This window comes from Triticum dicoccoides, chromosome 4B, assembly GCF_002162155.2.
Source record: "Triticum dicoccoides isolate Atlit2015 ecotype Zavitan chromosome 4B, WEW_v2.0, whole genome shotgun sequence".
Classification (NCBI taxonomy): Eukaryota; Viridiplantae; Streptophyta; class Magnoliopsida; order Poales; family Poaceae; genus Triticum; species Triticum dicoccoides.
Genome location: NC_041387.1, coordinates 198,544,411 through 198,570,721, shown reverse-complemented (window position 1 = coordinate 198,570,721; position 26,311 = coordinate 198,544,411).

Sequence of the window (26,311 nt, the reverse complement as noted above, 5' to 3'; positions counted from 1 at the left end):
TATCCTCATAGGCTAGACATCTAGGGTTAGCCATTACGATCTCGAGGTAGATCAACTCTTGTAATCTTCATACTCAATGATCATAATCAAGCAGGAGTAGGGTTTTACCTCCATTAATAGGGCCCGAACCTTGGTAAACATCTTTCGGTGTTCTCGGAACGGGGGTCCCCAGACTTGCGTGCCTGCAGTACGACCCGGTACGGCCCGTCTTCATCAGTCCAAAGCTCAAGACCCTCGTGAGGGGCCAAGCCTCGCGGGGCGGGTGACGCAAGGCCTCCTCATGGGCGGCCTCACCAGGTAGGCTCGTGAGGAGGCAGAGACATCAAGGCAAGGGATACCTCGCGAGGTGCTCGTGACGCAAGCCATGACGATCAAGACCAGGCGGGCGCCAGCCTGCGCAGTGTCCTTGTTTCCTCTTTGGTGCAAAGGGGTCAAGAGCAGGCGCAGAGTACCGAGGCATCAAGCAAAGGTTTCCATATCGATGCAACAAGACCTAGACTAGCAGAGCGGAAGGACGGAGGTCACCATGGAGCCCAAGACGGCGTCATCACCAGTGCCTTTGGCAGTCGAAGACCACCTTTAGTCAGGAGAGCTTGTACTAGCTGTCCCCTTTCAAAATGGCCGTTGTTGACTCCCTTCCCGCTCAGTATTTGGGAAGAGGACCAGGGCTTCTATAAATAGGATAGCCACCACAATAGAAGGGACGATCCAATCCTTCCCAAGTAGAGCACCGCGCCACCACAAGAACACCTCTCGCGAGGCTGTTCTTCCTCTATATTGTTCATCATCAGCCCAAGAGGCAATCCACCACACCACACACTGGATTAGGCTATTACACCACAAAGGTGGCCCAAACTAGTATAAACCTCGTGTCTCTTGTGTTGTTCATCGTGCTAGCATAGAATTGTGGCGAGGTTGTGGGCGTGTTTCGGTAGGGAGAAGATCTTCGTGCGCACCCAAAGGTCGAACATTTGGCGCGCCAGGTAGGGGTGCACCGAAACCTTCTTTCCATTGATCTGCATTCCACTGCTTCGTCGCATCCATGTCCAGCGACCAGATGACCAACGCCGACCACTGGGCGGCATGGCCAGCCCATGCCGCGTCGCCTGCCCAAGGTGACCTCAACCCCGTGCCTCAGGCAGCCCATGCTCCGCAGAACGTTGCGAGGCGTGGGCGACGCGGTCAAGCACTGCTTGCACTCACTCCGTGGCAGGTGCGATCAGCCACAAGGGCCTCAAACCATGCCGCAGCCACAGTGCCGCATACCTGACGAGAACAAGCAAAGATGAGGGCCGCGCTCACTAAGGCGCGGGAGCTGCTGCATTGCAGGTTGCAGGAGAGCGGCCGAGACGTGTTCCTGGAGCACGTTGCTGAGCTCTTGGATGTCACAGCTTCGGGGGCGCCTCCCTTCTGCGTCCAGCTTCCACCCCAGGCCTATCTTTTACTTTTATGCAAGAGTCAAGGTGATCTTCACCTTTCCCTTTTTCGTTTTATCCTTTGGCAAGCACCTCATGTTGGAAAGATCCTGATATATATATCCAATTGGATGTAAGTTAGCATGAACTATTATTGTTGACATCACCCAAAGGTGAGTACGTTGGGAGGCAAAATTATAAGCCCCTATCTTTCTCAGTGTCCGATTAAAACTCCATAACCATAAGTATTGCGTGAGTGTTAGCAATTGTAGAAGACTATATGATAGTTGAGTATGTGAAGTTTGCTAAATCATAGCTCTGACATAGACCCTTCCTGAAAATAGGATGAATTGTAATTGTTTGATGACTGAGAATGAAGTTTGCTAGTTTTCAAGAAAGTTTATGGTCGATGCTTTAACATGTGAATTGCTTGTTACTTGTTCGTGAGAAGTTTTATGAGATGCACTACTGTTATGACATATAATCATGCTAGAAAAGGTGATTGAAATTATCATTGATCAAACTTGTGCACCTGCTAGCATTCACACTTTATAAATTCTTTCTTTTATCATTTACCTACTTGAGGACAAGCATGAATAAAGCATGGGGATGCTGATACGTCTCCAACGTATCTATAATTTATGAAGCATTCATGCTATTATCTTATCTATTTTGGATGTTTATGGCTTTATTATACACTTTTATATTATTTTTGGGACTAACCTATTAACCGGAGGCCCAGCCCATATTGCTGTTTTCTTGCCTATTTTAGTGTTTCGAAGTAAAGGAATATAAAACAGAGTCCAAACAGAATGAAACCATCAGGAAACTTATTTTTAGAACAGAGCAATCCAGGGAACTTGGAGTGCAAGCTAGGGAAGCTTCGAGGAGGCCACAAGATAGGGGGGGGGGGCGCCCACCCCCTGGATGCGCCCTCCACTCTTGTGGGCCCCTCGTGGCTCCCCCGACTGACTTCTTTCGCCTATATATTCCCATATACCCTAAAAACATCGAAGCGAACAATAGATCGGGAGGTCCGCCGCCGCAAGGCTCTGTAGCCACCAAAAACTTCTCGGGAGCCCATTCCGGCACCCTGGCAGAGGGGGAATCCCTCACCAGTGGCCATCTTCATCATCCCGGCACTCTCCATGACGAGGAGGGAGTAGTTCACCCTCGGGGCTAAGGGTATGTACCCGTAGCTATGTGTTTGATCTCTCTCTCTCTCATGTTCTTGACTTTGCACGATCTTGATGTATCGCGAGCTTTTCTATTATAGTTGGATCTTATGATGTTTCTCCCCCTCTACTCTCTTGTAATGGATTGAGTTTTCCCTTTGAAGTTATCTTATCGGATTGAGTCTCTAAGGATTTGAGAACACTTGATGTATGGCTTGTCGTGCTTATCTGTGGTGACAATGGGATATCACGTGATCCACTTGATGTATGTTTTGGTGATCAACTTGCGGGTTCCGCCCATGAACCTATGCATAGGGGTTGACACACGTTTTCATCTTGACTCCCCGGTAGAAACTTGGGGGCACTCTTTGAAGTACTTTGTGTTGGTTGAATAGATGAATCTGAGATTGTGTGATGCATATCGTATAATCATGCCCACGGATACTTGAGGTGACAATGGAGTATCTAGGTGACATTAGGGTTTTGGTTGATTTGTGTCTTAAGGTGTTATTCTAGTATGAACTCTATGATAGATTGAACGGAAAGAATACCTTCATGTTATTTTACTACGGACTCTTGAATAGATAGAACAGAAAGGATGACTTTGAGGTGGTTTCGTACTCTACCATAATCTCTTCGTTTGTTCTCCTCTATTAGTGGCTTTGGAGTGACTCTTTGTTGCATGTTGAGGGATAGTTATATGATCCAAGTATGTTATTATTGTTGAGAGAACTTGCACTAGTGAAAGTATGAACCCTAGGCCTTGTTTCCTACCATTGCAATACCGTTTACGCTCACTTTTATCATTAGTTACCTTGCTGTTTTTATATTTTCAAATTACAAAAACCTATATCTACTATCCATATTGCACTTGTATCACCATCTCTTCGCCGAACTAGTGCACCTATACAATTTACCATTGTATTGGGTGTGTTGGGGACACAAGAGACTCTTTGTTATTTGGTTGCAGGGTTGCTTGAGAGAGACCATCTTCATCCTATGCCTCCCACAGATTGATAAATCATAGGTCATCCACTTGAGGGAAATTTGCTACTGTCCTACAAACCTCTGCACTTGCAGGCCAAACAACGTCTACAAGAAGAAGGTTTTGTAGTAGACATCAGACCCCCTCAGGGCGGGCTTCATAAGATCCGGAGGATGACGCTTCGGGAGCCCCGTGCAGCGTTAGCGCCGCGATACCAGAGCCTCCAGCCTCAAGTGATGCTTGCCTCCCTGCACCCGCTCCTGGGGCAAGATTGGTGTTGGCGACGAGGAAGGGAACCACAACGAGAGGATTCTCGCGAGGCCCCACGAGGCCAGCCGGGCGCAACCCCCATTCTTTGAAGAGAGGCATCTGCCTCGCGAACTCAGCCCTGCCCGAGCAGAGATACCGGAGGCTACCCCAGTGATGAATATCACCCGGCGAAGGGTCGCCAGCCAAGATCTCAAGCACCTTCTTCAGCGTCTCGGGCGCCAGTTTGGTCTCCTGAAGCCTCATGCGGTCCAGGTCACCCATCAGGGCCCACATCGGCCGGGAGTGGCGTTGAAGAGGAGCAAGACGACACTGGAGGAACTCCTTCACCACCTAGGGCGTAGTCACACCGAGCTCTCTCAACCTCATCAGTCGGCACCAGACGAAGGAGAGCCGAGGGCTCACGAGCCTCTCGTGGCCCCAGCCCGGATTGGAGACATCAGGCAATGTCGGAGGCGAGAGTAGAGGGCTGGGCACTCCAACATCCACATACATCCACCGCGTCTGGAACCCACTCATGGAAGGCGGGAGGCCAAAATCGATCCCCAAAGCGGCCGTTTCTGCCACGGCCTGGAAGCTCACGCACCCCGAGCACTACAAGGGGTTGGTCAGGCGCAAGGAGAAGAAGTGGCACAAGAGGGCAATGGAAGGAGCAATGCCCACCATGGCTTCACAAACGAAGGCGAAGACATCAAGAAGGGTAACGGATTGAGGATCAAGATGCATCATATGGATCTGATAGTGGGAAAGCACCTCATTGAAGAAGGCAGAGAAAGGGGGAACCAGGCCAGCCCACAGGGCATCGACGAAGAATAGAACCTCCATGACGATCATGTCGACAGAGGCATGGGATGTAGGCCAAGCCACCGTCTTTCCGCACTCGTTGCAGTTGGAGGCGAGTGCGGGGTAGACTTTGCTCAAGGCCTCCAGATTGAGCACCAGCGACTGGCCAACGGCGGGCTTGGTTGCCAGAGGCGAACTAGATGAAGACAGAGGCTTCTTCCTCTTCTCCTTGCTAGTTGGCGGCATGGCGATGGAGGGACAGAGCTCAAGTCAGATTGGAAACGAAAGCAGAGGATCGAGGAAGAAAGGGGAACAGGAAGCACGCGGACAACAAAGAGGAAATAACTGTGTAAAGCTTCGTGGCCGCCTATTCGGACGTATATTGGGGGAGCGTGGGGATGCGGAGACGCCCACATCGAATCAGCCACCACACATCGACCAAGGCCGCAGGCTGTTGGGGCCTGCGGCACTCCGCACTTGCCCTTTGGCTTTGCTGCTAAGCCAAGTTCGAGGGCGCCTTTGGCCCGGGGGCTACTGTCAGCGTTCTTGGAATGGGGGTCCCCAGACATGCCTGCCTGTGGCCTACATCATGGCTCAGCAGTGGCCCAGTACTGCCCGTCTTCATCAACCCAAAGCTCAAGACCCTCCCGAGGGGCCAAGCCTCGCGGGGCGGGCGCGCAAGGCCTCCTTAGGGGCGGCCTCAGCAGGCAGGCTCGTGAGGAGGCGGAGAGATCAAGGCAAGGGGTACCTCGCGAGGTGCTCATGACGCAAGCCATGATGATCAAGACCAGGAGGGCGCTAGCCTTCGCAGTGTCCTCGTTTCCTCTTTGGTGAAAATTGGGCAAGCGCAGGCGCGGGGTACCGAGGCATCAAGCAAAGGTTTCCATATCGGTGCAACAAGACCAAGACTAGCAGAGCGGGAGGATGGATGTCACCATGGAGCCCAAGACGGCGTCATCACCAGTGCCTTTGGCAGTTGAAGACCACCTTTAGTTAGGATAGCTTGTACTAGTTGTCCCCTTTCAAAATGGTCGTTGTTGACTCCCTTCCCACTCAGTATTTGGAAAGAGGACCAGGGCCTCTATAAATAGGATAGCCACCACAATAGAAGGGACGATCGAATCCTTCCCAAGTAGAGCACCGCGCCACCACAAGAACACCTCTCACAAGGTTGTTCTTCCTCTGTACTGTTCACCATCAGCCCAAGAGGCAATCCACTACACCACACACTAGATTAGGGTATTACACCACAACGGTGGCCCGAACCAATATAAACCTCGTGTCTCTTGTGTTGTTCATCGTGTTAGCTTAGAATCGTGGCGAGGTTGTGGGCGTGTTTTGGTAGGGAGAAGATCTTCATGCGCACTCTAGAGTTTGAACCTTAAGGGTTTTGCTGGAACCCGATATCCGACAACATCGTGTCCTTTGGCCTCATTGATCCTTAGACGGATAGCTTGGGGCCCCCTACCTGAGATCTGCCGGTTTTGACACCGACATTGGTGCTTTCATCAGAGCTCCGTTGTGCTGTCCGTAGAAAGCGATCCATGGCGCGTCTAGTCATCAACGACAATATCACTTCTGGACGGTGCCTGGCTTCGGGGCAAACCCTCCGGTTCGGCAGTTTTACCATGAGGGCCCGCGCGGACGTCAGTCCCACAACTCCTCTCATGGTTGTCGAACACCGTCCTCGCATTGGCCCCAAGTACTCTGAAAAATAGGATCCGTCAGATATTTCGTCTTTAAACAAACTGCTAAACCGCATCGCTGCCCTGGGGGTCTGAACGGACTATGATCAGATCGGGCTCAAACCCGACCAGAGGGAGATTAATCACCCACCGATCACCCACTTTGTGGTGATCATCGAGGAACCTGTCACAAACGATTCCTTCCCCATATCAAGGACCAAATATGTTCGGGTCCCCAAATCCCCTGAGCCAGATACTTCCCCTTCGGAAGGGACTTTACTCCCGCTGGACTCTAGTGCAGCTGCAGGATTGCAAGAGCCTTCATGCCTAACCGGACCCGAACCGGTTACTTCAGAATCCACACCATCTTCAAACACGGACATGGGATGGGATCTAAAATTTAATCCACCCACCCACCACAATCTATACTCTCCAAGCAACTCAGGTCCTCCAGATATATATTACCTGATGTATGTGCAGCAGTAGCCCCAGGAAACGATCCACCACTGTTGGGCCAGATTCCTGCTTGTTAGAAAAAAGATCAAGTATTGTTCGAATGACGATGTAGTTTCGGGCTTCCACCGTAACTGCACAGATGAAGGGATATTGAATGCCCTTGATCGTCGCCACATACAGAGCTTCACGAAATTATCGCATGTAGTACAAAATATGTGATGGAAAGCATATGGAGGGCCCAGAAAACTCAACTAGAGCCCGCCACCTCAACATCGAGTGCGGCTCGGGCTAAAGGAATATACCCTGGTGGGTCACCCGATCATCGGGCTATGGGCAGGAAGAACAAACCCTTCATGGGACATAGGTCCATTCTTGATGAACTACTGGACAAACCCTACCTGATCCATACTACTCTGCTCACAGTCCCAACCCATAGCCTCCGGGCATGCTGGGTACTCCGATAGGTAGAAAAAAGTGGAGATATCGGCCTCACCACAACCCAAGAGGATACTCACCGGAGAGGGACATCTTCAACGTCCTAACAGTCTTCGAGACTTTGTGTTCTAATAACCGGCGTAAACGGGAGCTACGCAACCTCACCGAAGTCCATCAAGTTACCACACTAAGCCCATGGAACGACACGACGATAACCTTCACGGCCGAAGATGAACCAAAGGCTCGGTTAGTTCGAGCACCTGCTACCTTGGTACTAAATCCCATTATTGATGGTTTCCGGCTTACTAAAGTGCTCATGGACGGCAGTAGCGGACTTAACCTCATCTACGAGGATATGCTTGACAAGATGCGATTGGATAGGTCATGCATCAACCAAAGCAACACCACCTTTCGAGGTATTATCCCCAGTCGAGAGGCACACTGCTCGGGAAAAATCAAACTGGATGTGGTGTTCGGCACACCTGAGAACTATAGATATGAAGAGTTGCTTTTCCACATGGTCCCCTATAATAGTTGGTATCACACTATCCTCGGCCGAGACGCATTCTCACGCTTTAAAGTTATACCCCATTATGGGTACATGAAGCACAAAATGCCCGGCCCTAAGGGAATCACTACAATTTCAAGCGACCCGGACAAAGCTCTCCGTGCCAAAAACAAGACTGCATCCTTGGCCCTTGAGGCTCTATCTAAAGTCCTAGTGGCAGAAGAACTAACCACCCTATGAGCTACGATGGATAGGGACGACGTGATCCTTGATAAAAGATCAAAGTCCAACTCTTTCAAGCCAGCGAGGAAATAGTAAAATTCCAAGTGCACCCGACGGACCCCAATAAAACATCATCCATTGGGGCACAGCTGGATCTGGCAGCGGTCGCCTCCCTATGCGCATTCTTGCATGAGAATTGGGATATCTTCGCCTGTCATCCTTCACATATGCCCGGCATCCCACGCAGACTGGCCAAACATAGTCTCAATATAATCAAGGGATTTAAACCCGTGAAGCAGACACTATGGATATTCTCAGCACCCAAACGTCAAGCCATGGGAGAAGAGCTAGCCAAGTTACTAGAGGCTGGGTTCATTAGGGAAATCAAACATCCGGATTGTCTAGACAATTTGGTTATGGTCCCTAAAAAGGACAAATCATGGCGCATGTGTGTCGACTTCAAGGACCTCAACAAGGCCTGGCCCAAAGATCATTTCCCATTGCCCCGCATTGACCAAATTATCGATGCAACTGTAGGACACGATTCGCTGTGTTTGCTTGATGCCTATTCTGGATACCATCAGATTAAGATGAAGGAATTGGACCAGGCTGCAACCGCATTCATCACCCCTTATGGTCCCTTCTGCTTCAATACTGTGCCCTTTGGACTCAAAAATGCTAGGGCCACTTACCAGCGCATGATTCAAACATGCCTGGAAAAGCAAATAGGAAAAATAGTCGAAGCATACCTGGACGATGTGGTCATTAAAACAAAACACGTTGAGTCACTGGTGGATGACCTTCGCCTCACCTTCGACAATCTCTGAACATACAACATCCGGCTTAATCCGGAAAAATGAATCTTCGGAGTTCCAGCCGGAAAGTTGCTGGGGTTCATTGTTTCCCATAGAGGAATTGAGGCAAACCCAGCAAAAATCCGAGCTCTGTCACAATTGGCCATGCCAACAGACCTAAAGCAAGTCTAGAAACTAGCAGGGTGCATCGCGGCTTTAAGCCACTTCATCTCCAAATTAGGAGAAAAGGCTTTGCCATTATACAAGCTACTGCGCCATACTGATAACTTCAAATGGACGGATGCAGCCACAACCGGATTGGAAGAAATAAAGGCCCTTCTCGCAAGCAACCCAATGTTGGCCACACCTGGTGTTGGAGAGCCCATGTTATTATACATTTCGGCAACTAACCAAGTTGTTAGCGCCGTCCTTGTCGTTGAGCGAGGGGAGGAGGGACATAAATTCCCCACCCAAAAACCAGTTTACTATGTATCGGAGGTCCTTACACCTTGCAAATTCCGATACCCGCACTATTAGAAGATAGCCTACACAGTCTTTGTAGCGTCTCGCAAAATTAGGCACTACTTTCAAGAGTGTTCGGTCATAGTGGAATGTGAGGTGCCACTGAATGACATCATTAATAACAGGGACGCCACTGGCCGCATAGCAAAGTGGGCCATCGAGCTATTACCGTTCGAAATCATATACAAGCCATGCCGGGCTATTAAATCCCAGGTATTGGCCGACTTTATAGCCGAATACACAGAAGCCGAACTCCCTAAAGAGTACAGCCGGGTCATGTACTTCGATGGCTCCAAAATGCTAGCCGGACTAGGGGCTGGCGTAATCCTCACATCCCCCACTTGGGACACAGTCCTCTATGTATTGCAAATTATGTATATGGACTCTAATAATGCAGCCAAATATGAGGCGCTACTTCATGGTGTTCGTACGGCTGTCTCCATGGGCATACGATGCTTAGAGGTGCGCGGTGATTCAAACCTCGCAATTTTACAGGTCAATGGAGAGTTTGATGCGAAGGACCCAAAAATGATGGCATATCGAAACGCCATATTAAAACTGTCAGCTCAGTTCGACGGACTTGAGTTCCATCACGTCGCGAGAGAAAGTAATCAGGCAGCTGACATCCTTGCTCGTATGGGTGCTACACGCGACCCCGTGCCACCCAACACCTTCATGGAGCAGCTCTTTAAGCCATCTGCGGTGAGGCAGGGTGAGAGCGGCGAAGGCAACACAGACTTGAACACACCCCAACCACCGAACACAATGCGGACAACGTCGAGGGTTCGAATATTGAGATAACATCCTCTGCTCATGAGATCATGGCGATTATCGCTCCTTGGACCGAACCTTACGTGGCCTACTTTAATAGGCAAGAGCTCCCCGACGATGAAAACGAGGCGTGATGCATAGTTCGGCGCTCCAAAGCCTTCAAAGTGCATGAAGGCGAACTATGTAAAAGAAGTACAACCGAAGTCCTTCAAAGGTGTATCTCCGAGGAGGAGGGAAGGCAGCTCTATGAAGAGATACATGCCAGTCTCAGCGGTCATCATGCCGTAGCCCGTGCCCTTGTAGGCAAGGCGTTCCAGACAGTCTTTTTCTGGCATACGGCTCGAGATGACGCTGAAGACCTTGTCCAACGTTGCGTGGGCTGCCAACTCTTCGCCAATCAGAGCCACATGCCTCCCACCACATTAAGAACAATCCCCATTACTTGGCCCTTTGCGGTCTGGGGGTTGGACATGGTCGGACCCCTTAAAGGGGGAATCCACAAAAAGAAATACTTACTGGTAATAGTGGATAAATTCACTAAATGGATAGAAGCCAAACCAGTCAGGAAAGATGAGGTTGGACCAGTGATCGATTTTATATCCGGGGTAGTCCACCGTTATGGTGTCCCGCATAGTATCATCACTCATAATGGCTCTAACTTCACAACCGATGAGGTGAAAACCTGGTGTGCTAAGTTGGGCATTAAACTCGACTATGCACCCTCAAATGAACGGCTAAGTCGAATGGGCCAATGGTCTGATCATGAGTTGTATTAAACCCAGACTAGTGCACTCTTTACGAGAATCAGATAAGCACTGGGTTGAGAAACTGGATTTCATACTCTGGGGACTCCGGACCACGCCCAATCGAACGACCGGATACACACCCTTCTTTATGGTGTACAACATAGAAGCCGTATTGCCCTGTGATATTATTGAAGACTCACCTAGAGTGCACATGTACGAAGAGAAAGAAGCTGAACTAGATCGACATGATGACCTAGACGGACTTGAAGAGGAGCGCGACGTAGCCAAGGCCCGTTCCGCATTCTATCAACAACAGGCTAGTCGTTACCAAAGCAGAGAAGTGCGGGCTAAAACATACAACGTCGGAGAACTTGTTCTATGCCTCCCAGAGAATAAAATGGATAAGCTCAAACCCAAATGGGAGGGCCCCTTCATAATGGATGAAATTGCTTACTGGAGGAGCCTATCTCCTTCGCAATGCGGAGGATAATTGCCTTGAGCCGAACCCATGGAACGCCGCCCGGCTCCAAAGATTTTACGCATAATTCGGCCTCCTTAGTTCTCAGTTTAAAACTGGGTTTTTTCCATTTTCTCTTTATTTTTACCCTTTTCACCTTTTTCTCCTTATATTGTATGTTCGGATGAACCACATTGTTGGGGGTACGCATCTTTAAATGTATACATCCCACCATACATGGGGGCTTCTTTTAAAGAAGCATTTTATTGAAAAGCTTACAAGCTTCTTGTGTCCGTACTATCTGTTGTTTCTGCCATTTTATGCACCTCTATGACTTAAGTTTTTGCCAAGCTGGGTTGCCTCGCTCCTGTGCTTATACCCTACGTTCCCGATTATTCGGCTAGGATGTAAAGGGAGCACCACTGTGATTGTTACAACCAGGTTATCCAGCGATGTACACGGGTGAAGCCAAAAGCTAGCGTTCTTAAGAGAATAATTGGGCAGCACATATTCAACCGGATTGTTTCCAGAATAACGCATAAAAGTGGTTGTATGTACTTCAGGTACAAGCCCAGCCTAAGAAAAGGAACCCCTAATGGAACTATTTTTCTTGGAAGATGTTTCTTATGTAAAAAAGTAATATAACATAACTCCGCCGAACACATTTTGTCTGTTGGAGCAATATGACCGGATTGCCTGGTTTCCGACAATACCAAATGTTTCCTAGTCAAACATAGTATGCAGAAACACTCCAACCTTTTGGTTCAGAGGTGGAAGCCGAAGGTCTACGATGACAAAACTTTCAAACAGTTCGGCAGGAGATAAGTTCGGTCATAAAGTACATGAGTATATCAAATCGAACGCTCACTCCCTTTCTATGCCATCTAGTAGACTATCTAATTTACAATTCTCTTACGAAAATTTTGCCGCTGTCATCACTTGGTCGTATACAAGGCTTACGGGAATTTCCTTCCCGTCGGGCCCCCGCTGTCCAGCTCTGGCCATATGGTTCGGGTCAAGACTAGTATAGCGTGTCTTCACCATGGTCCATGCCTCTCGAGCGCCTTCACGACACTCGGATGTCTTCCACAGCTCGAAATGACACCGGGCGCCCTTGAATACATCATCCAACCCCTCCATACTTTTTGGAGGGATGTCGGAAGGACATAAGGCTTTGGCCATATTCTCCATAGCCTTCCGAGCACGCTCGTGAAGCTTTGCCAGCTCCTTCAGAATGTCTCTCTGGAGGACAGGCATTTCATCCTCGGGACGGCCGGTCAACATACCTGTATCAACCGAACTATCATATTCCGCATTATATGAACCTATCAATACTCCAGATAGTTCACAAGACATACCGAATATGCCTCCCTTAAGCTTCTAGTTTTCTTGCTTGGCCTCTAAGAGTTAAGTCTTCAAGCTCTTTATCTCCTCGGCCTGTTTCTTCAGTTCTCGTTCCAGTTTCTTATTGTTGTCGTAATACATTGGGGCACTCTTTATTTCTTCAAGCTCCTGGGTCTTTGTGCTTTTCTTCTCCTTGAGAAGCTATGGTAACCAAACGATCGTTAAATCAGTTTTGTTCACCCGCTTTAAATGTCGGGGCTACTACTACTGTCTATCCATTAAGTTATTGAATTTTTTTACCTGCATATCCTTTGAGAACAAGCGAGCGACCCTGGTGAGTCCGTCCCGGACAGCCCGGATATATGCACCTACAGTGCTTAGGGCATTAAACACGGGCACTGTTAAGGCAGGGGCGTGTAAGGCTTCTTTTAAGTGGCGATGGTTCATCGCACTCTCGACTTCGGAGTTGGTCACGGACATCTCATCTGGCTCTCCGTGAGACAAGCGAGTCTGTGCTGCATCAGCATGCACCCCCGTCCCGATTGGTATCTCCGGTGCTGGGTTAGCTGCAGCTCGGCTGGCCGGGACCTTACCCACGGTTCACCGTATACCGCTGCCGCGATGATAGAGAGAGGACTCGAATGACGGTCCAGCTTCACGGCCAAATTTTAAAAAAGAAGTATATACCTTTTCGATGGTGGAGCAGGTTCAGTGGTGCTGCCGACCTCCTTTCATTTTGCACAACCCTTCTGCGAAGATGCTAACCTTTTCTTGGTCACCCTCCCTTGGGTGCGGCTCGCTGAGCGCCGATCCTGCGAAACATGGTCCAATGTGGAGGATAAAGAGACAGGTGGAAGTATCCCTCTTCTTTGAGAATACAGTTTCCGAACACTTACCTTCATGAAGGGATAGAGGTCGGGGTAGTCAGCATAATGGCCACCTCTGATCCATCAAGGCTTGCCTGATAGTATACTCCATCTTCAAACTCTAAAATATGTCTGGATCCTCATGGAATCCAGGGTCTTCATTGCGATCATGATCCTCCGGCTGGGGGGCGGGGCAGTTAATGTTCTCGACAATTTTCCTCCCTGTCTGTTCAAAAAATAAATAGCCAGGATATCTGGTCAACACATCCCTATGGATAAAAGAGCATTGAGCGATTAGAAAACTTACCCATTCAATAGGATTTTACATGGAGTAGGCTTCTCAGCAATTTACACGAAGGAAGCCTTCTGCTTCTCCGTTGTAGAAGTCGGCCAGAGCTGCCGCTAATGCGGCTTGGCCATCCGGACCCTTTCCCCTGTAGCGGGATGCGTCGTCCTCCCCGTTGTAGTTCCATAGGGGAGTTACTCGGGATTGAAGCGGCTAGATGCATCTCTGTATCATGATAGCCATAACTTCCACCATGGAGAGTCCGGAATGGGTCAATATCTTGATCTTGTTCATCACCTCCGCACTGTCTTCTTAGGAGGAGGATTTGGGATGCCAGTTGTATAGCTTCTTAAAGGGGGCGCTGGAAAATTCTGGCAGTCCGCGCCAGACAGGGTCCGAAAGGGGTACATCATTGATATAGAACCATTCCGAAGACCATTCAGCAGATCCTTTCTGTGGTGTCCCGACGGGGTAGCTGGATCCAGCTATACGCCATACTTCGGCGCCGCCCACTTCGAAAATAGACATGCTGCCCTGATGGTGGGGGACGAGGCAGAAGAACTTTTTCCATAGTTCGTAGTGAGCCTCGCAACCCAAGAACAATTTGCAAAGAGCGACAAAACCGGAGATATATAAAATAGAACCTGGTGTGAGGTTGTGAAGCTAGATCCCGTAGTTTTCTGGATTGGGAATCCCACACCCCTCAAACGTAATGAGGTGAAGCACACCCTCTCCCCTTGACTGGGATTGGGGAAATTCTCCGCCAATGCATCTGCACCTATAGTGGTTAATCCCGCCCGAATGGTGACTATATCTGGGGGAGGGAGATATCCTTGCATTTGGAGTCGACCGAGATGGAGGTGAGATACGGAGCAACTTTGCGAGTCCCCCTCTTGAGGGCCATGAGGACGTGAGGAGGAACAAGGGGCGCTCGCCATGGTCTGTTTTTTGTGGCTTGCTCTGTTGCTTTTGTTGTGATGCGAGATGACGATTTAATGATCTCGCCTCGCTTTATAGGCGTGGTTTGTGCTTGCCAGGAATATTAAAATGCAAGGATAATGGACCGTTCACATTCACTCGGTTGCATGGAAATCGAGGTGACGGCAGGGAGGAATCATGAAGACTGGACGTGGAAGCCGATACCGGACTATCTTCAGTCCGGAGTATAATCGAGAACCCACCTTGCAAAGCCGAAGACTTGCGTACGCATACTATATCGACATTGAAGGCAAGTTCGGGGGCTACTGAGGGAGTCCTGGATTCAGGGGTCCTCAGATGTCTGGCCTAGGATTATGGGTCGGGTTGCATGGGTCATACATGATCAAGTCAAAGATCATCTACCGTGTCTGGATGGGATTTCTCAACACGTGGACGACAAGAATAGACTCCGGAGGTTTCCTTCCCTGATAAACCAACTTTGTACAATCAATAAGCCCCCTCCGATGTGCATATAAACTATAGGGATTAGTCCGTAGAGGCCAACTTTCACCATCATCAGAATTCTCATAGGCTAGACATCTAGGTTTAGCCATTACGATCTCGAGGTAGATAAACTCTTGTAATCATCATACTCAACAATCATAATCAAGAAGGAGTTGGGTTTTACCTCCATTAAGAGGGCCCGAACCTAGGTAAACATTGTGTCCCCTGGCCTCTTGTTACCATCGATCCTTAGATGCATAGCTTGGGCCCCCCTACCGGGGATGTGCCAGTTTTGACACCGACACCCTTGGCAACTGCGAAAGTTGGGGGAGGTGCCCCGGTATCGTATCACCATCACACCTTGACTTTTATTGTTTTTCTTAGTTCGATCCTTTTGATTATATCTTGATCTAGTAGAATAAAGTTTTAGTATGATCTAGCTTTGAGTTTTGTTTTGAAATCTATCTATGTAATTGAGTCCATGAGCTATATAATAGAGAGTAGTTTTGAGTTAAGGGCTTTGCTTACTTTGTATGATCTTGAGGGAATAAAAATAATAAAAAGATCATATATTGATCTTATGGAAAGTAATGACTTCACATATAAAGAGTGTGATGAATAAAATTTGTTGTGAGTTGCCAAACATAGTTTTTGTCATTGTTGAAATTAATAGGAAGTAATAAAGAAAGAGAGGCTTCACATATAAATATACTATCTTGGACATATTTTGTAATTGTGAGCACTCAGTAACATATGTCACGCCAAAAAGTTGATGTTGGACAAGGAAGACAACATAATGGGTCACGTTTTCTTATATCCGAATAGAAGTAATTTTGTCATGGATCCTCCAACATGTTGAGCTTGCTTTTCCCTCCTATGCTAGCCAAATTGTTTGCACCAAGTAGAGACTACTTGTGCATCCAAACATCCCTTAAAAAAGGTTTTGCCATGAGAGTCCACCATACCTACCTATGGATTGAGTAAGATCCTTCATGTAAGTTGTCATCGGTGCAAGCAATAAAAATTGCTCTGTAAATATGTATGATATATTAGTGTGAAGAAAATAAGCTTTATACGAACTTGTGATAGGGAAGAAATAAAAGCGACGGACTGCATCATAAAGTTCTTTATCACAAGCGACACTACAAAGTGACATTCTTTTGCATTAAGATTTTGTGCATCCAACCATAAAAGCGCATGACAACCTTTGATTCCCTCTGCGAAGGGCCTATCTTTTACTTTTAGCTTCTACCCTTATACAAGAGTCATGGTGATCTTCAGCTTTCCTTTTTACACTTTTTTCTTTTTGGCAAACGCTATGTGTTGGAGAGATCTTCAGCTTTCCTTGAGGTAAGAGGTTGGGAGGCAAAACTACTATCTTTCTCTGTGTTTGATTGAAGCTTTGAACCCATAAGCATCGCGTGAGTGTTAGCAATTGTGAAAGACTAAATGATAGTTGAGTATGTGGACTTGCTGAAAAGCTCTTAAATTGACTCTTTCCGATGTTATGCTAAATTGCAATTGCTCCAATGTCTGAGATCATAGTTTGTTAGTTTTCAGTGAAGTTTTTGATTCATACTTTACCTTGTGAACAAATTGTTACTTTAGCATAAGAAATTATATGACATTATATGTTGCTATTCTAAAGAGGATCATGATGCCCTCATGTCCGTATTTTATTTTATCAACACCTCTATCTCTAAACATGTGGACATATTTTTCGATTTCGGCTTTCACTTGAGAACAAGCGAGGTCTAACCTTGGGGGAGCTGATACATCCATTTTACATCATGCTTTTATATCAATATTTATTGCATTATGGGCTGATATTACACACTATATCACAATACTTATGCTTCTTCTCTCTTATTTACAAGGTTTACATGAAGAGAGAGAATGCCGACAGCTGGAATTTTGGGCTGGAAAAGGAGCAAATATTAGGGACCAATTCTGCACAACTCCAAAAGCCCTGGAACTTCATGGAGAGTCATTGTGAAATTAATAAAAAATATTGGGCGATGAAAGCACCAGAGGGGAGCACCTGCCATCCATAAGGGTGGAGGGCGCGCCCTTCCCCCTGGGTGCGCCCCCTGCCTTGTGGGCCACCTGGCAGGCCCCTGATGCCAATCTTCTGCTATATGGTGTGTTTTGACCTAGAAAGAAAATCAGAAGGAAGCTTTCAGGATGAAGCGCCGCCGTCTCGCGGCAGAACCTGGGTAGAACCAATCTAGGGCTCTGATGGAACTATTCTGCCAGGGAAACATCCCTCCGGGAGGGCGAAATCAAAGCCATCATCATCAACAACGATCCTCTCACTAAGAGGGGGTCAATTTCTATCAACATCTTCACCAGCACCATCTCCTCTCCAAACCCTAGTTCATCTTGTATCTTATCTTTGTCTCAAAACCTCAGATTGGTACCTGCGGGTTGCTAGTAGTGTTGATTACTCCTTGTAGTTGATGCTAGTTGGTTTATTCGTTGGAAGATCATATGTTCAGACCCTTAATGATAATTAATAATCATCTATTTATGAACATGAATATGCTTTGTGCGTAGTTACGTTTGTTCCTGAGGACATGGGAGAAGTCTTGTTATAAGTAATCTTGTGAATTTGGTATTCGTTCGATATTTTGATGAGATGTATGTTTGTCTTTCCTCTAGTGGTGTTATGTGAACGTCGGCAACATGAGACTTCACCACAATTTCGGCCAAGGGGAAGGCATTGGGAAGTAATAAGAAGATGATGGGTTGCTCGAGTGACAGAAGCTTAAACCCTAGTTTATGCTTTGCTTTGTAAGGGGCTGATTTGGATCAGTATGTGTCATGCTATGGTTAGATATACCTTAATTTTTCTTTTGTAGTTGCGGATGCTTGAGAGAGGGCTTAATCCTAAGTGGGAGGCTTCTCCAAGGAAGGGAAACAACCAAGCACTGGTCTACCCACATATCAAATTATCAAAGTAACAAACGCGAATCATATGAGCATGATGAAAACTAGCTTGACAGTAATTCCCATGTGTCCCCAGGAGTGCTTTGCTTTATATAAGAGTTTGATATCCCTCTCGAGAAGCTCCCGAGGTTGATATGCTGACGAGTTCGATATCCCCATGTAATCACTTGCATTATGCCGACGAGGTTGATATCCCTCTCGAGAAGCTCCCGGATGCAGTTCTGTAGTATTGGTACATCACTTGCGGGCCCCCAATTCCGTCCTACCTTTGTCCAGGATGCCAACTGCGACGGAGGGCCCGAGCGGAACTCAGGAGCAGCTACTCACTTTGTGCCCCTTGGGGCCGTAGCATAAAACCACCTCCGCTGCCATACATCAGATACTTCTGGGAAAGAACCCTCCGGCCATGGGGCGTTGCTGTTTCTGCTTATTACAGCACCTCTGCACTCCACATGTCGCCCCCCGATCATCTTCGGCTTCACATTAAAGGTCTTGAGCCATAAGCCGAAGTGCGGGGTGATGTGGAGAAAAGCCTCGCACACGATAATGAATGACGAGATATGGAGGATAGCGTCCAGAGCCAGATCATGAAAATCCAACCCATAATAGAACATGAGCCCCCTCACGAAGGGATCGAGGGTGAAACCCAAACCGCGGAGGAAGTGTGGGACGAAAACAACACACTCATTGGGCTCTGGCGTAGGGATGACCTGCTCTGGAGCAGGAAGCCTGTGCTGGATATCTGCGGTCAGGTATCCGACCTCCCTAAGCTTTGCAATGTCCTTCTCTTCAATCAAGGAGGCCACTCACCGGCCTTGAGGGTCAGATCCGGACATATTGGAGGATTCCGGAGGAGCGGAGCTTAGGTTTTGGGTGTTAGAACTCGAGGTGCGAGAAGGCACGATGAAGGTGAAGAAAGAGGCGTAGGTCTCGACCCCTTTATAAATAAGGTGAATATCAAGAGTCCCCGATGTGACCGTTTGAGGCTTATCTAAAAACACACGGGGTAATACCACCAGCCGCCGTGGGGTCACGCACGCTGATATTGATGGAAAATCCCATGATAAAAGGGACACGATCTCTGCTTCGATGGGACGTGCCTATAAAACCGCCTCGTAAAACGAGTCATTGTGGGGTAGGAAACGTCGGTTTGCGTTGGACCAAGCCACGATGCAAGGGCACGACGCACGAAGATTGCCAGCAAATCAGATCTATACCATGTGAAGATCATCTTGCATATCCGGACACGGCCTACGTGTTCGATAACCACTTTGGAGTATTCGGAGGAGGAACCCACCTTGCAATGCCGAAGACGATACTGCACGCCGGACTCATCATCATTGAAGCCTGGTTCAGGAGCTACTGAGGGAGTCCTGGATTAGGGGGTATCCCGACAGCCGTACTGTGTACAACGTCCGGACTATTGAAGCATGAAGATACAAGACTCAAGACTTTGGCCCGTGTCTGGATGGGACTCTCCTTTGCGTGGATGGCAAGCTTGGCGATCCGGATATTATATTTCCTTCCTTGTAACCGACTCCATGTAAACCCTAGCCCTCTCCAGTGTCTCTATAAACCGGAGATGTTGGTCCGTAGAAGGCCGATCACAATTACAATCATACCATCATAGGCTAGCTCTTAGGGTTTAGCCTCTAAGATCTCGTGGTAGATCTACTCTTGTACTACCATATCATCAATGTTAATCAAGCAGGAAGTAGGGTTTTACCTCCATCGAGAGGGCCCGAACCTAGGTAAACATCTGTGTCCCTTGCTTCCTGTTATGATCAGCCTTGATGCACAGATCGGGACCCCCTACCCGAGATCCGCCGGTTTTGACACCGACACCCATTACGAATTATCTCATCATACAACTATCTGTCACTGATAATTTCAGTGCTTGCAGAGAATACCTTGCTGAAAATCGCTTTTCATTTCCTTCTGCTCCTCATTATGTTCGATGCTCTTACTTATCAAAAGGACTACGATAGATCCCCTATACTTGTGGGTCATCATGTGGACATTTGTTTGATTAGATGGGACGAGCGCGAGAAGTCCGCCATGCAGGCTCGACGGGATGCGTGCATCCTATCAACCTCGCAGGCTCGACGGGACACGTGAGAGCAGCAAGGCCGCCCATGCTCATTGGGAAGCGAGCTCTTTGACCTCCATCAACCAGCTGCCTGCCTCACTCACAACTTCTCCATTAATGGCGGCCGACCCGGTGTTTAACACATGGTTAATTAAAGCACCTAGACGGAGGAGTGTTTGCTTGTGATCCCATGGCCCCGCTCAACATTAGCATTTTCTTTGTTCGTGTTTTCAACTCGTATTCTGGCCTAATTTAAAATGCCACATAGGGCAACGGATAATACGACGACAAATAAAATGGCAACGTATAATATGATGACAAATTTACAATGGCGTGGATAATAATTGTCTTGTATATTCCGAATAATTTAAAATGCCACATGCGGCAAAACTTGGAAGACATGGGGGCAAGAGAAGAAGGAAATCGTAGACAACTATCTGGGTTGCTACTCTCTCTAATCCTTCATGGATCACGAGGCAACGACATCCTCCAGCTCCTTATTCAATTCCTCACGACTTTGCTTGATAGTAGCCACAGATTCCTCCACCTCTTGCTCGCACTCGATCCGGAGCTTCCTCAAGTCACCCATCATTTCCTTGATGACTGCTTTTAGCGTTATCCTCGAGGAACTGCTCTACTCATGCAACATCTTCCAGCCGGCGGCATCCTCCTCCTTCTCAACAAGCGCCTTGAGGAACTTCGGCTTGTCACCCTTGACTTGCTCAACGAGGCCGGTCGCCTTCTGAACCAAGGCATCGCTGATCTAAAGCAGTTTCATCCAGCCCTCGACCAGCTTCTGTTACTTAATGAGGCCAGCGAGAATGTTGTCGTCGATGTCCATGGACTTTAGCAACGCCAGCTCATCGTGATCCCTGACGCGGCGAGTGCACTTGTGAGAACCCTGGCGTGCCGGTGAGAGCTCGTTCGAGGGCTCCGCGGCGCGCCGGGATATCTCTGATGCGGCTGCCATATAGCGGCGGGACCTCTCTAGTGCTTCCGCGGCCTTGGTCTTTTCTCCCTGGTTATATGTCCACCCGAAACTTCTCCTACCGGTCATGGCATAACAACTTGAAAGGAAAGACCTGTTTTGTGGGTGATGAGGAGAAGAACTGTGAAGTAATTTTCGAGTGGGTAGTTTTTATAGCCCGGTGCCAAGTGTGAACACATATAGGTCTGATCAGTGTGAACAAATTTGCAATTCTTATTGCGTGGTAATCTGCAATGTGATGATAAACAAGGTCAAAATTTATTGATGGTTCGGGGCTCGAAGCCCATTTCTGTTGTTCTGGCTCATCACAAACAGTTCTTATGGATCAACCGTATGCCACACATCGCACACACATCAGAAGCATGAAATGGTTCCCGGAAGGCGTACATGGGCCTGCATTCTCGGATGTATGTGTACATGTCTGCCCACTATCACACACGGTCTGGATAACACCATCGTGTCCGATGGATGCGCTGTCGTGCGTCCCACGGGGTGCCAGAATGTTGACCAGAATTGCAATATGCAGGTGTGATTGCTCGCCATTGAGGTGGCCGCGGTGTCCTCTGCTCATCGTTGAGGCGGCTGTGGTGCACTCTACTCGTCGTTGAGGTGGCCGCGGTGTGCTCTGCTCGCGTTCGTCCATGCATTTTTCCCGCCATTGAGGCGGCCATGGCGCGCTACACTCTGGCATCCCTCGACATGCTCTACTCGCTGTTTAGGCGCCTTCGTGCGCGCTTTGCTAGTGGTTGGGGCCGGTGCATGATCATGTTGGAGAAGCTTTAGTTATTTGATCTTAGATTATGTTAATTAATTATACCTCCAGAGCTGGAATCATCCGGCTTTTGAGGTATAATTAATTAACCTAAACTATGATTTCCGGTGCCCATTCCCGTCGCGCAACTCCGCTCTGTCATCGGCCGTTGGGGGTATGCCGGTATGTGTGGGCAACTAGCTAGCAATTGCATCAGTAGCGATTCACCACTGGCGGCCATTGCTGTTGTTATTTATAGCTAGTAGCTACCAAGTGAATTGGGAATTTTACAATTCACCCCTGTGGAGCGCGGGAAGCCTTCGCTGGAGCGCGTGAATACTAAGTGGAGCACACAACCCGACAACCATATGCGGTGTCACGTGTTACAACACACGTGTTAACACAAGGAAAAGTATGTGTAACTTACTAATCATCACACACGAGTACTCGCGCATGCATCATGTGCGATACTCCTAGCTATCGCAAGCAACTAGTATGCATTTTTCAAAGTTTTTACTACACACAAAAATCACACACAAATTAACTCTAGCAACCGTCTGTGTTATATTTTCTCATCGCAAACAGTTCATCCGAGTGGGTTGTTTGCCGCATATCACACACATCTTGTTTACACAATTTTTTTGTGTTCTGTTGGCTCATAGCAAACAGCTCATCTATATGAACTGTATGCCGCATATCACATACATCTTGTTAAACTGAAACATTTCTGTTGTGTTCCTAATCTAAAATAGTTTGTTTGAGCGAACCATATGCTGTATATTGCACACACCCTGATCTGGCTGACCGTTTCTGTTGCATTCCCTAACAACAAATAGTTCATCCGAGTGAACTGTATGCCGTGTGTTGCACACACAATGATATATATGCTTGTTTTATGTTGTTCTGTCTCATCGTAAATAGTTCTTATGGATTAACCATATGTCACGCATCACACACGAAATTAGAATATGAACCGTGTTTGATGTCTCTGCCATCGCAAATGTTTTGCATCTTTTTTGATGGGTTTTTTACATCACCATTCGTGACTAGTTTATCACACACAGTTTCGTCGAAGGGTCTCTGATCGTAGTGTTGCATTAGCAGCATCCTGCAGTAGTGTAGCCAGATCCTTCACATCCGGTTGGCATGGCTAGAACAATTTCCTCCAATGACAAGTAGGTCAGATTATTCTATTCAAACCAAAATGTTGGAGGCAGCCTGTATACTAAGAGTTAATGCTAAGCATTTTTTTGCTTATTAGAGGCTCACGCATGGAGTGTATAGCACTAGCCTCTAAGGACTTATAGGCAGGCTTAGAGGCAGCAAATCAACACACTGTGGAAGCTCTAAGTCACCTTACGAGAAATTGGACCCACTCACGACACGCCTATCGCGTTTGGTCCACCGGTCAAACCGCTTCCTATTGTCATGTCACTATTGGTTTTAGATTTAGAATCCTGTTGGCATATCTCTAACATGTGGGAGTGAGTTTTAGCGAACCGACCTCAATCGACGGCAAAATCGCCTGCCGGACGCACTTTGAGAGAGACGAGGAGCGAGAAGCGATACAGGCTAGTGGATTACTAGAGCTAGGTGTCACACGGAGGCCGAGAAATATGGTGATAGCGTGTGGTGGGCATGTATGTATGATGTAACTACAAAAGGCTTGCCATGTTTCCTGCTCCTTCGGTCTATATGTGTACAAGATTTGGTTGATTCTATAGTAGTACTAAAAAGTTTAGTAAGTAAAGCCTCCAATGCACTGGTGCTAACATGAGGTGATAAGCACAATAAAAGTTTAGCAAAATGCACTGGTGCTAGAATGAGGTGCTAATAACATTAAAAAAGTTTAGCAAATAAAGCCTCCAATGCACCGGTGCTAACATGAGGTGCTAAGGACATTAAAAAGTTTAGCGTCGGTGTCAAAACCGGATGATCTTGGGTAGGGGGACCAAGCTGTATGTGTGAAGACCGATGGTAACTAGGAACAAAGGACATAGTGTTTATCAAGGTTCGGGCCCTCTTAATGGAGGTAAAACCCTACTCCTGCTTGATTATATTCGAGGGGCATAGGCGTTACTGTTGGGGAACACGGTAATTTCAAAAAAATTGATGCGACCATGCAAGATCTACCTAGGAGATGCATAGCAACGAGAGGGGAGAGTGTGTCCATGTACCTTCGTAGACCAAAAGCGGAAGAGTTAAGTAACGCGATTGATGTAGTCGAACGTCTTCATGATCCAACCGATCAAGTACCGAACGCACGACACCTCCATGATCTGCACACGTTTAGCTCGATGACGTCCCACGAAAACTAGATCCAGCTAAGGCCGAGGGGGAGTTCCATCTGCACGACAGCGTGGTGACGGTGATGATGACGTTACCGGCGCAGGGCTTCGCCTAAGCACTACGAAGATATGACCGAGGTGGAAACCTGTGGAAGGGGGCACCGCACACGGCTAAAGATCAACTTCTGTGTCTATGGGGTGCCCCCTCCCTCGTATATAAAGGAGAAGAGGAGGGGGCCGGCCGACCACAAGTGGCGCGTCCAAGGGGGGAATCCTACCCCAAGTAGGAGTAGGTTTCCCCCTTTCCTAGTCCAACTAGGAGGAGAAGGAAGGAGAGGGAGAGTGGAAGAGGGGCCGCGCCTCCTCCCCTTTTCCTACTAGGATTCCCTTTGGGGGGAGGGCGCCACCTCCTGGTGCGGCCCTCTCTCTCCCCTATAGTCCCACTAAGGCCCATTACATCCCGGGGGGGTTCCGGTAACCCTCCGGCACTCCGGTTTTATCCGAAACTATCCGGAACACTTCCAATGCCCGAACAACATGGTCCAATATATCAATCTTTATATCTCGACCATTTCAAGATTCATCGTCATGTCCGTGATCTAATTCGGGACTCTGAACAACCTTAGGTACATCAAATCACATAAACTCATAATACCACTCGTCATTGAACGTTAAGCGTTGTAGCGACCCGACCCAAATGGATCAAGTCTCTGGATCGGTATGCTGACACACACAGTACTCGAGAATTTATAACAAAGGTAAATCAAATTTATAAAATAACATAAATAATATTACCTCAATCCATACTGCGGAAATAACAACAATGTTGTGGAGTTTCCCAACAACGCCAACGACAAAGTTGAGTGTAGACATCGTAACCCTAACGTATCACTTACTCGTCGTAAGATTCCTGCAACATGAGACGTTGCAGCCATGCAGGTCAGTACATTGAATGTACTGGCAAATTCACACCATAGGATAATGATGAATAATAGCTATCATTACATGTATATTTTGCTGTTGGAGGCTCTAAGTTTAATTTTGCATAAAGCTAATTTTTCCCTACACAAAGGAATACATTTTATTTACTACTCCCAAGTTGTACTAATATTTGAGAAGGTAACCCCAACTCAAATCCCAAAATTAATTAATATTAATAACCCAACAAATTGATTAAGTAAAATGAGGAGATCAACAATAATATCCACTTCCAGATACTCAAAATTGTCCATAACCGGGGACACGGCTAACCATGATTAGTTTATACACTCTGCAGAGGTTTGTGCACTTCTCCCCACAAGACTCGACACCATCCATGATCGGATGATCGAGACATAGTCTTTCTGAAGCACTTACTCTCTACTTCGGGCAGACCGGTACACCGACTTTCCCCTACATCTACTAGTCCTCCTGTTCGAAAGCTCACGCAACTTACTCAACTATGCCAGAGCCCATACTGACTTGTGGCTACAGACGGAAGTTTCTAGGCATGAAATATCGTATGATCCCTTTGAGCCTGGGTGGCGAACCAAAGGAAAAATCACACGGGTACTCCGGGACTTCCCTAAATAGACAACATTGGGTTCCCCAGCTGCCTCAACCAATCCACCCAGATCTGTATTAAAGTTGCCACCTTAATGTTATCCAAGATTAATAACTCTCAAAACTTCCATGTGATTCACGATCCAATCCCCGTCTACGAGCATGGCTAAGAAATAAAATGACATGATGAATAAACCCAGGGTGAATCGAAAAGGTAATAGGTTCCTACCTCATCAACTACATAACAATACCACATATTCCCAATACTACTCATGCAATCTTTGAGTGGTGAGACTAATGCAAGTAAAAACTGGGTATAGGAAGAATATGATCAAAGTGTGAACTTTCCTTGTACTGCTGATGAAGATCCTTTGCACTCATAATTCCTGATAGTTCTACTCGTCACACTCCGTTCAATCTATCGTGAGTAAGCAACTACATACATAAGCACTCAAGCAAAAGATGCAAAGGGAAAATCGAGGAAAGAACCAAATAAAACTTGAAAACAAGCAAATAACGAATCTAAACAAAAAACAAATTTTAACAGCATTATATTTATGTGGAT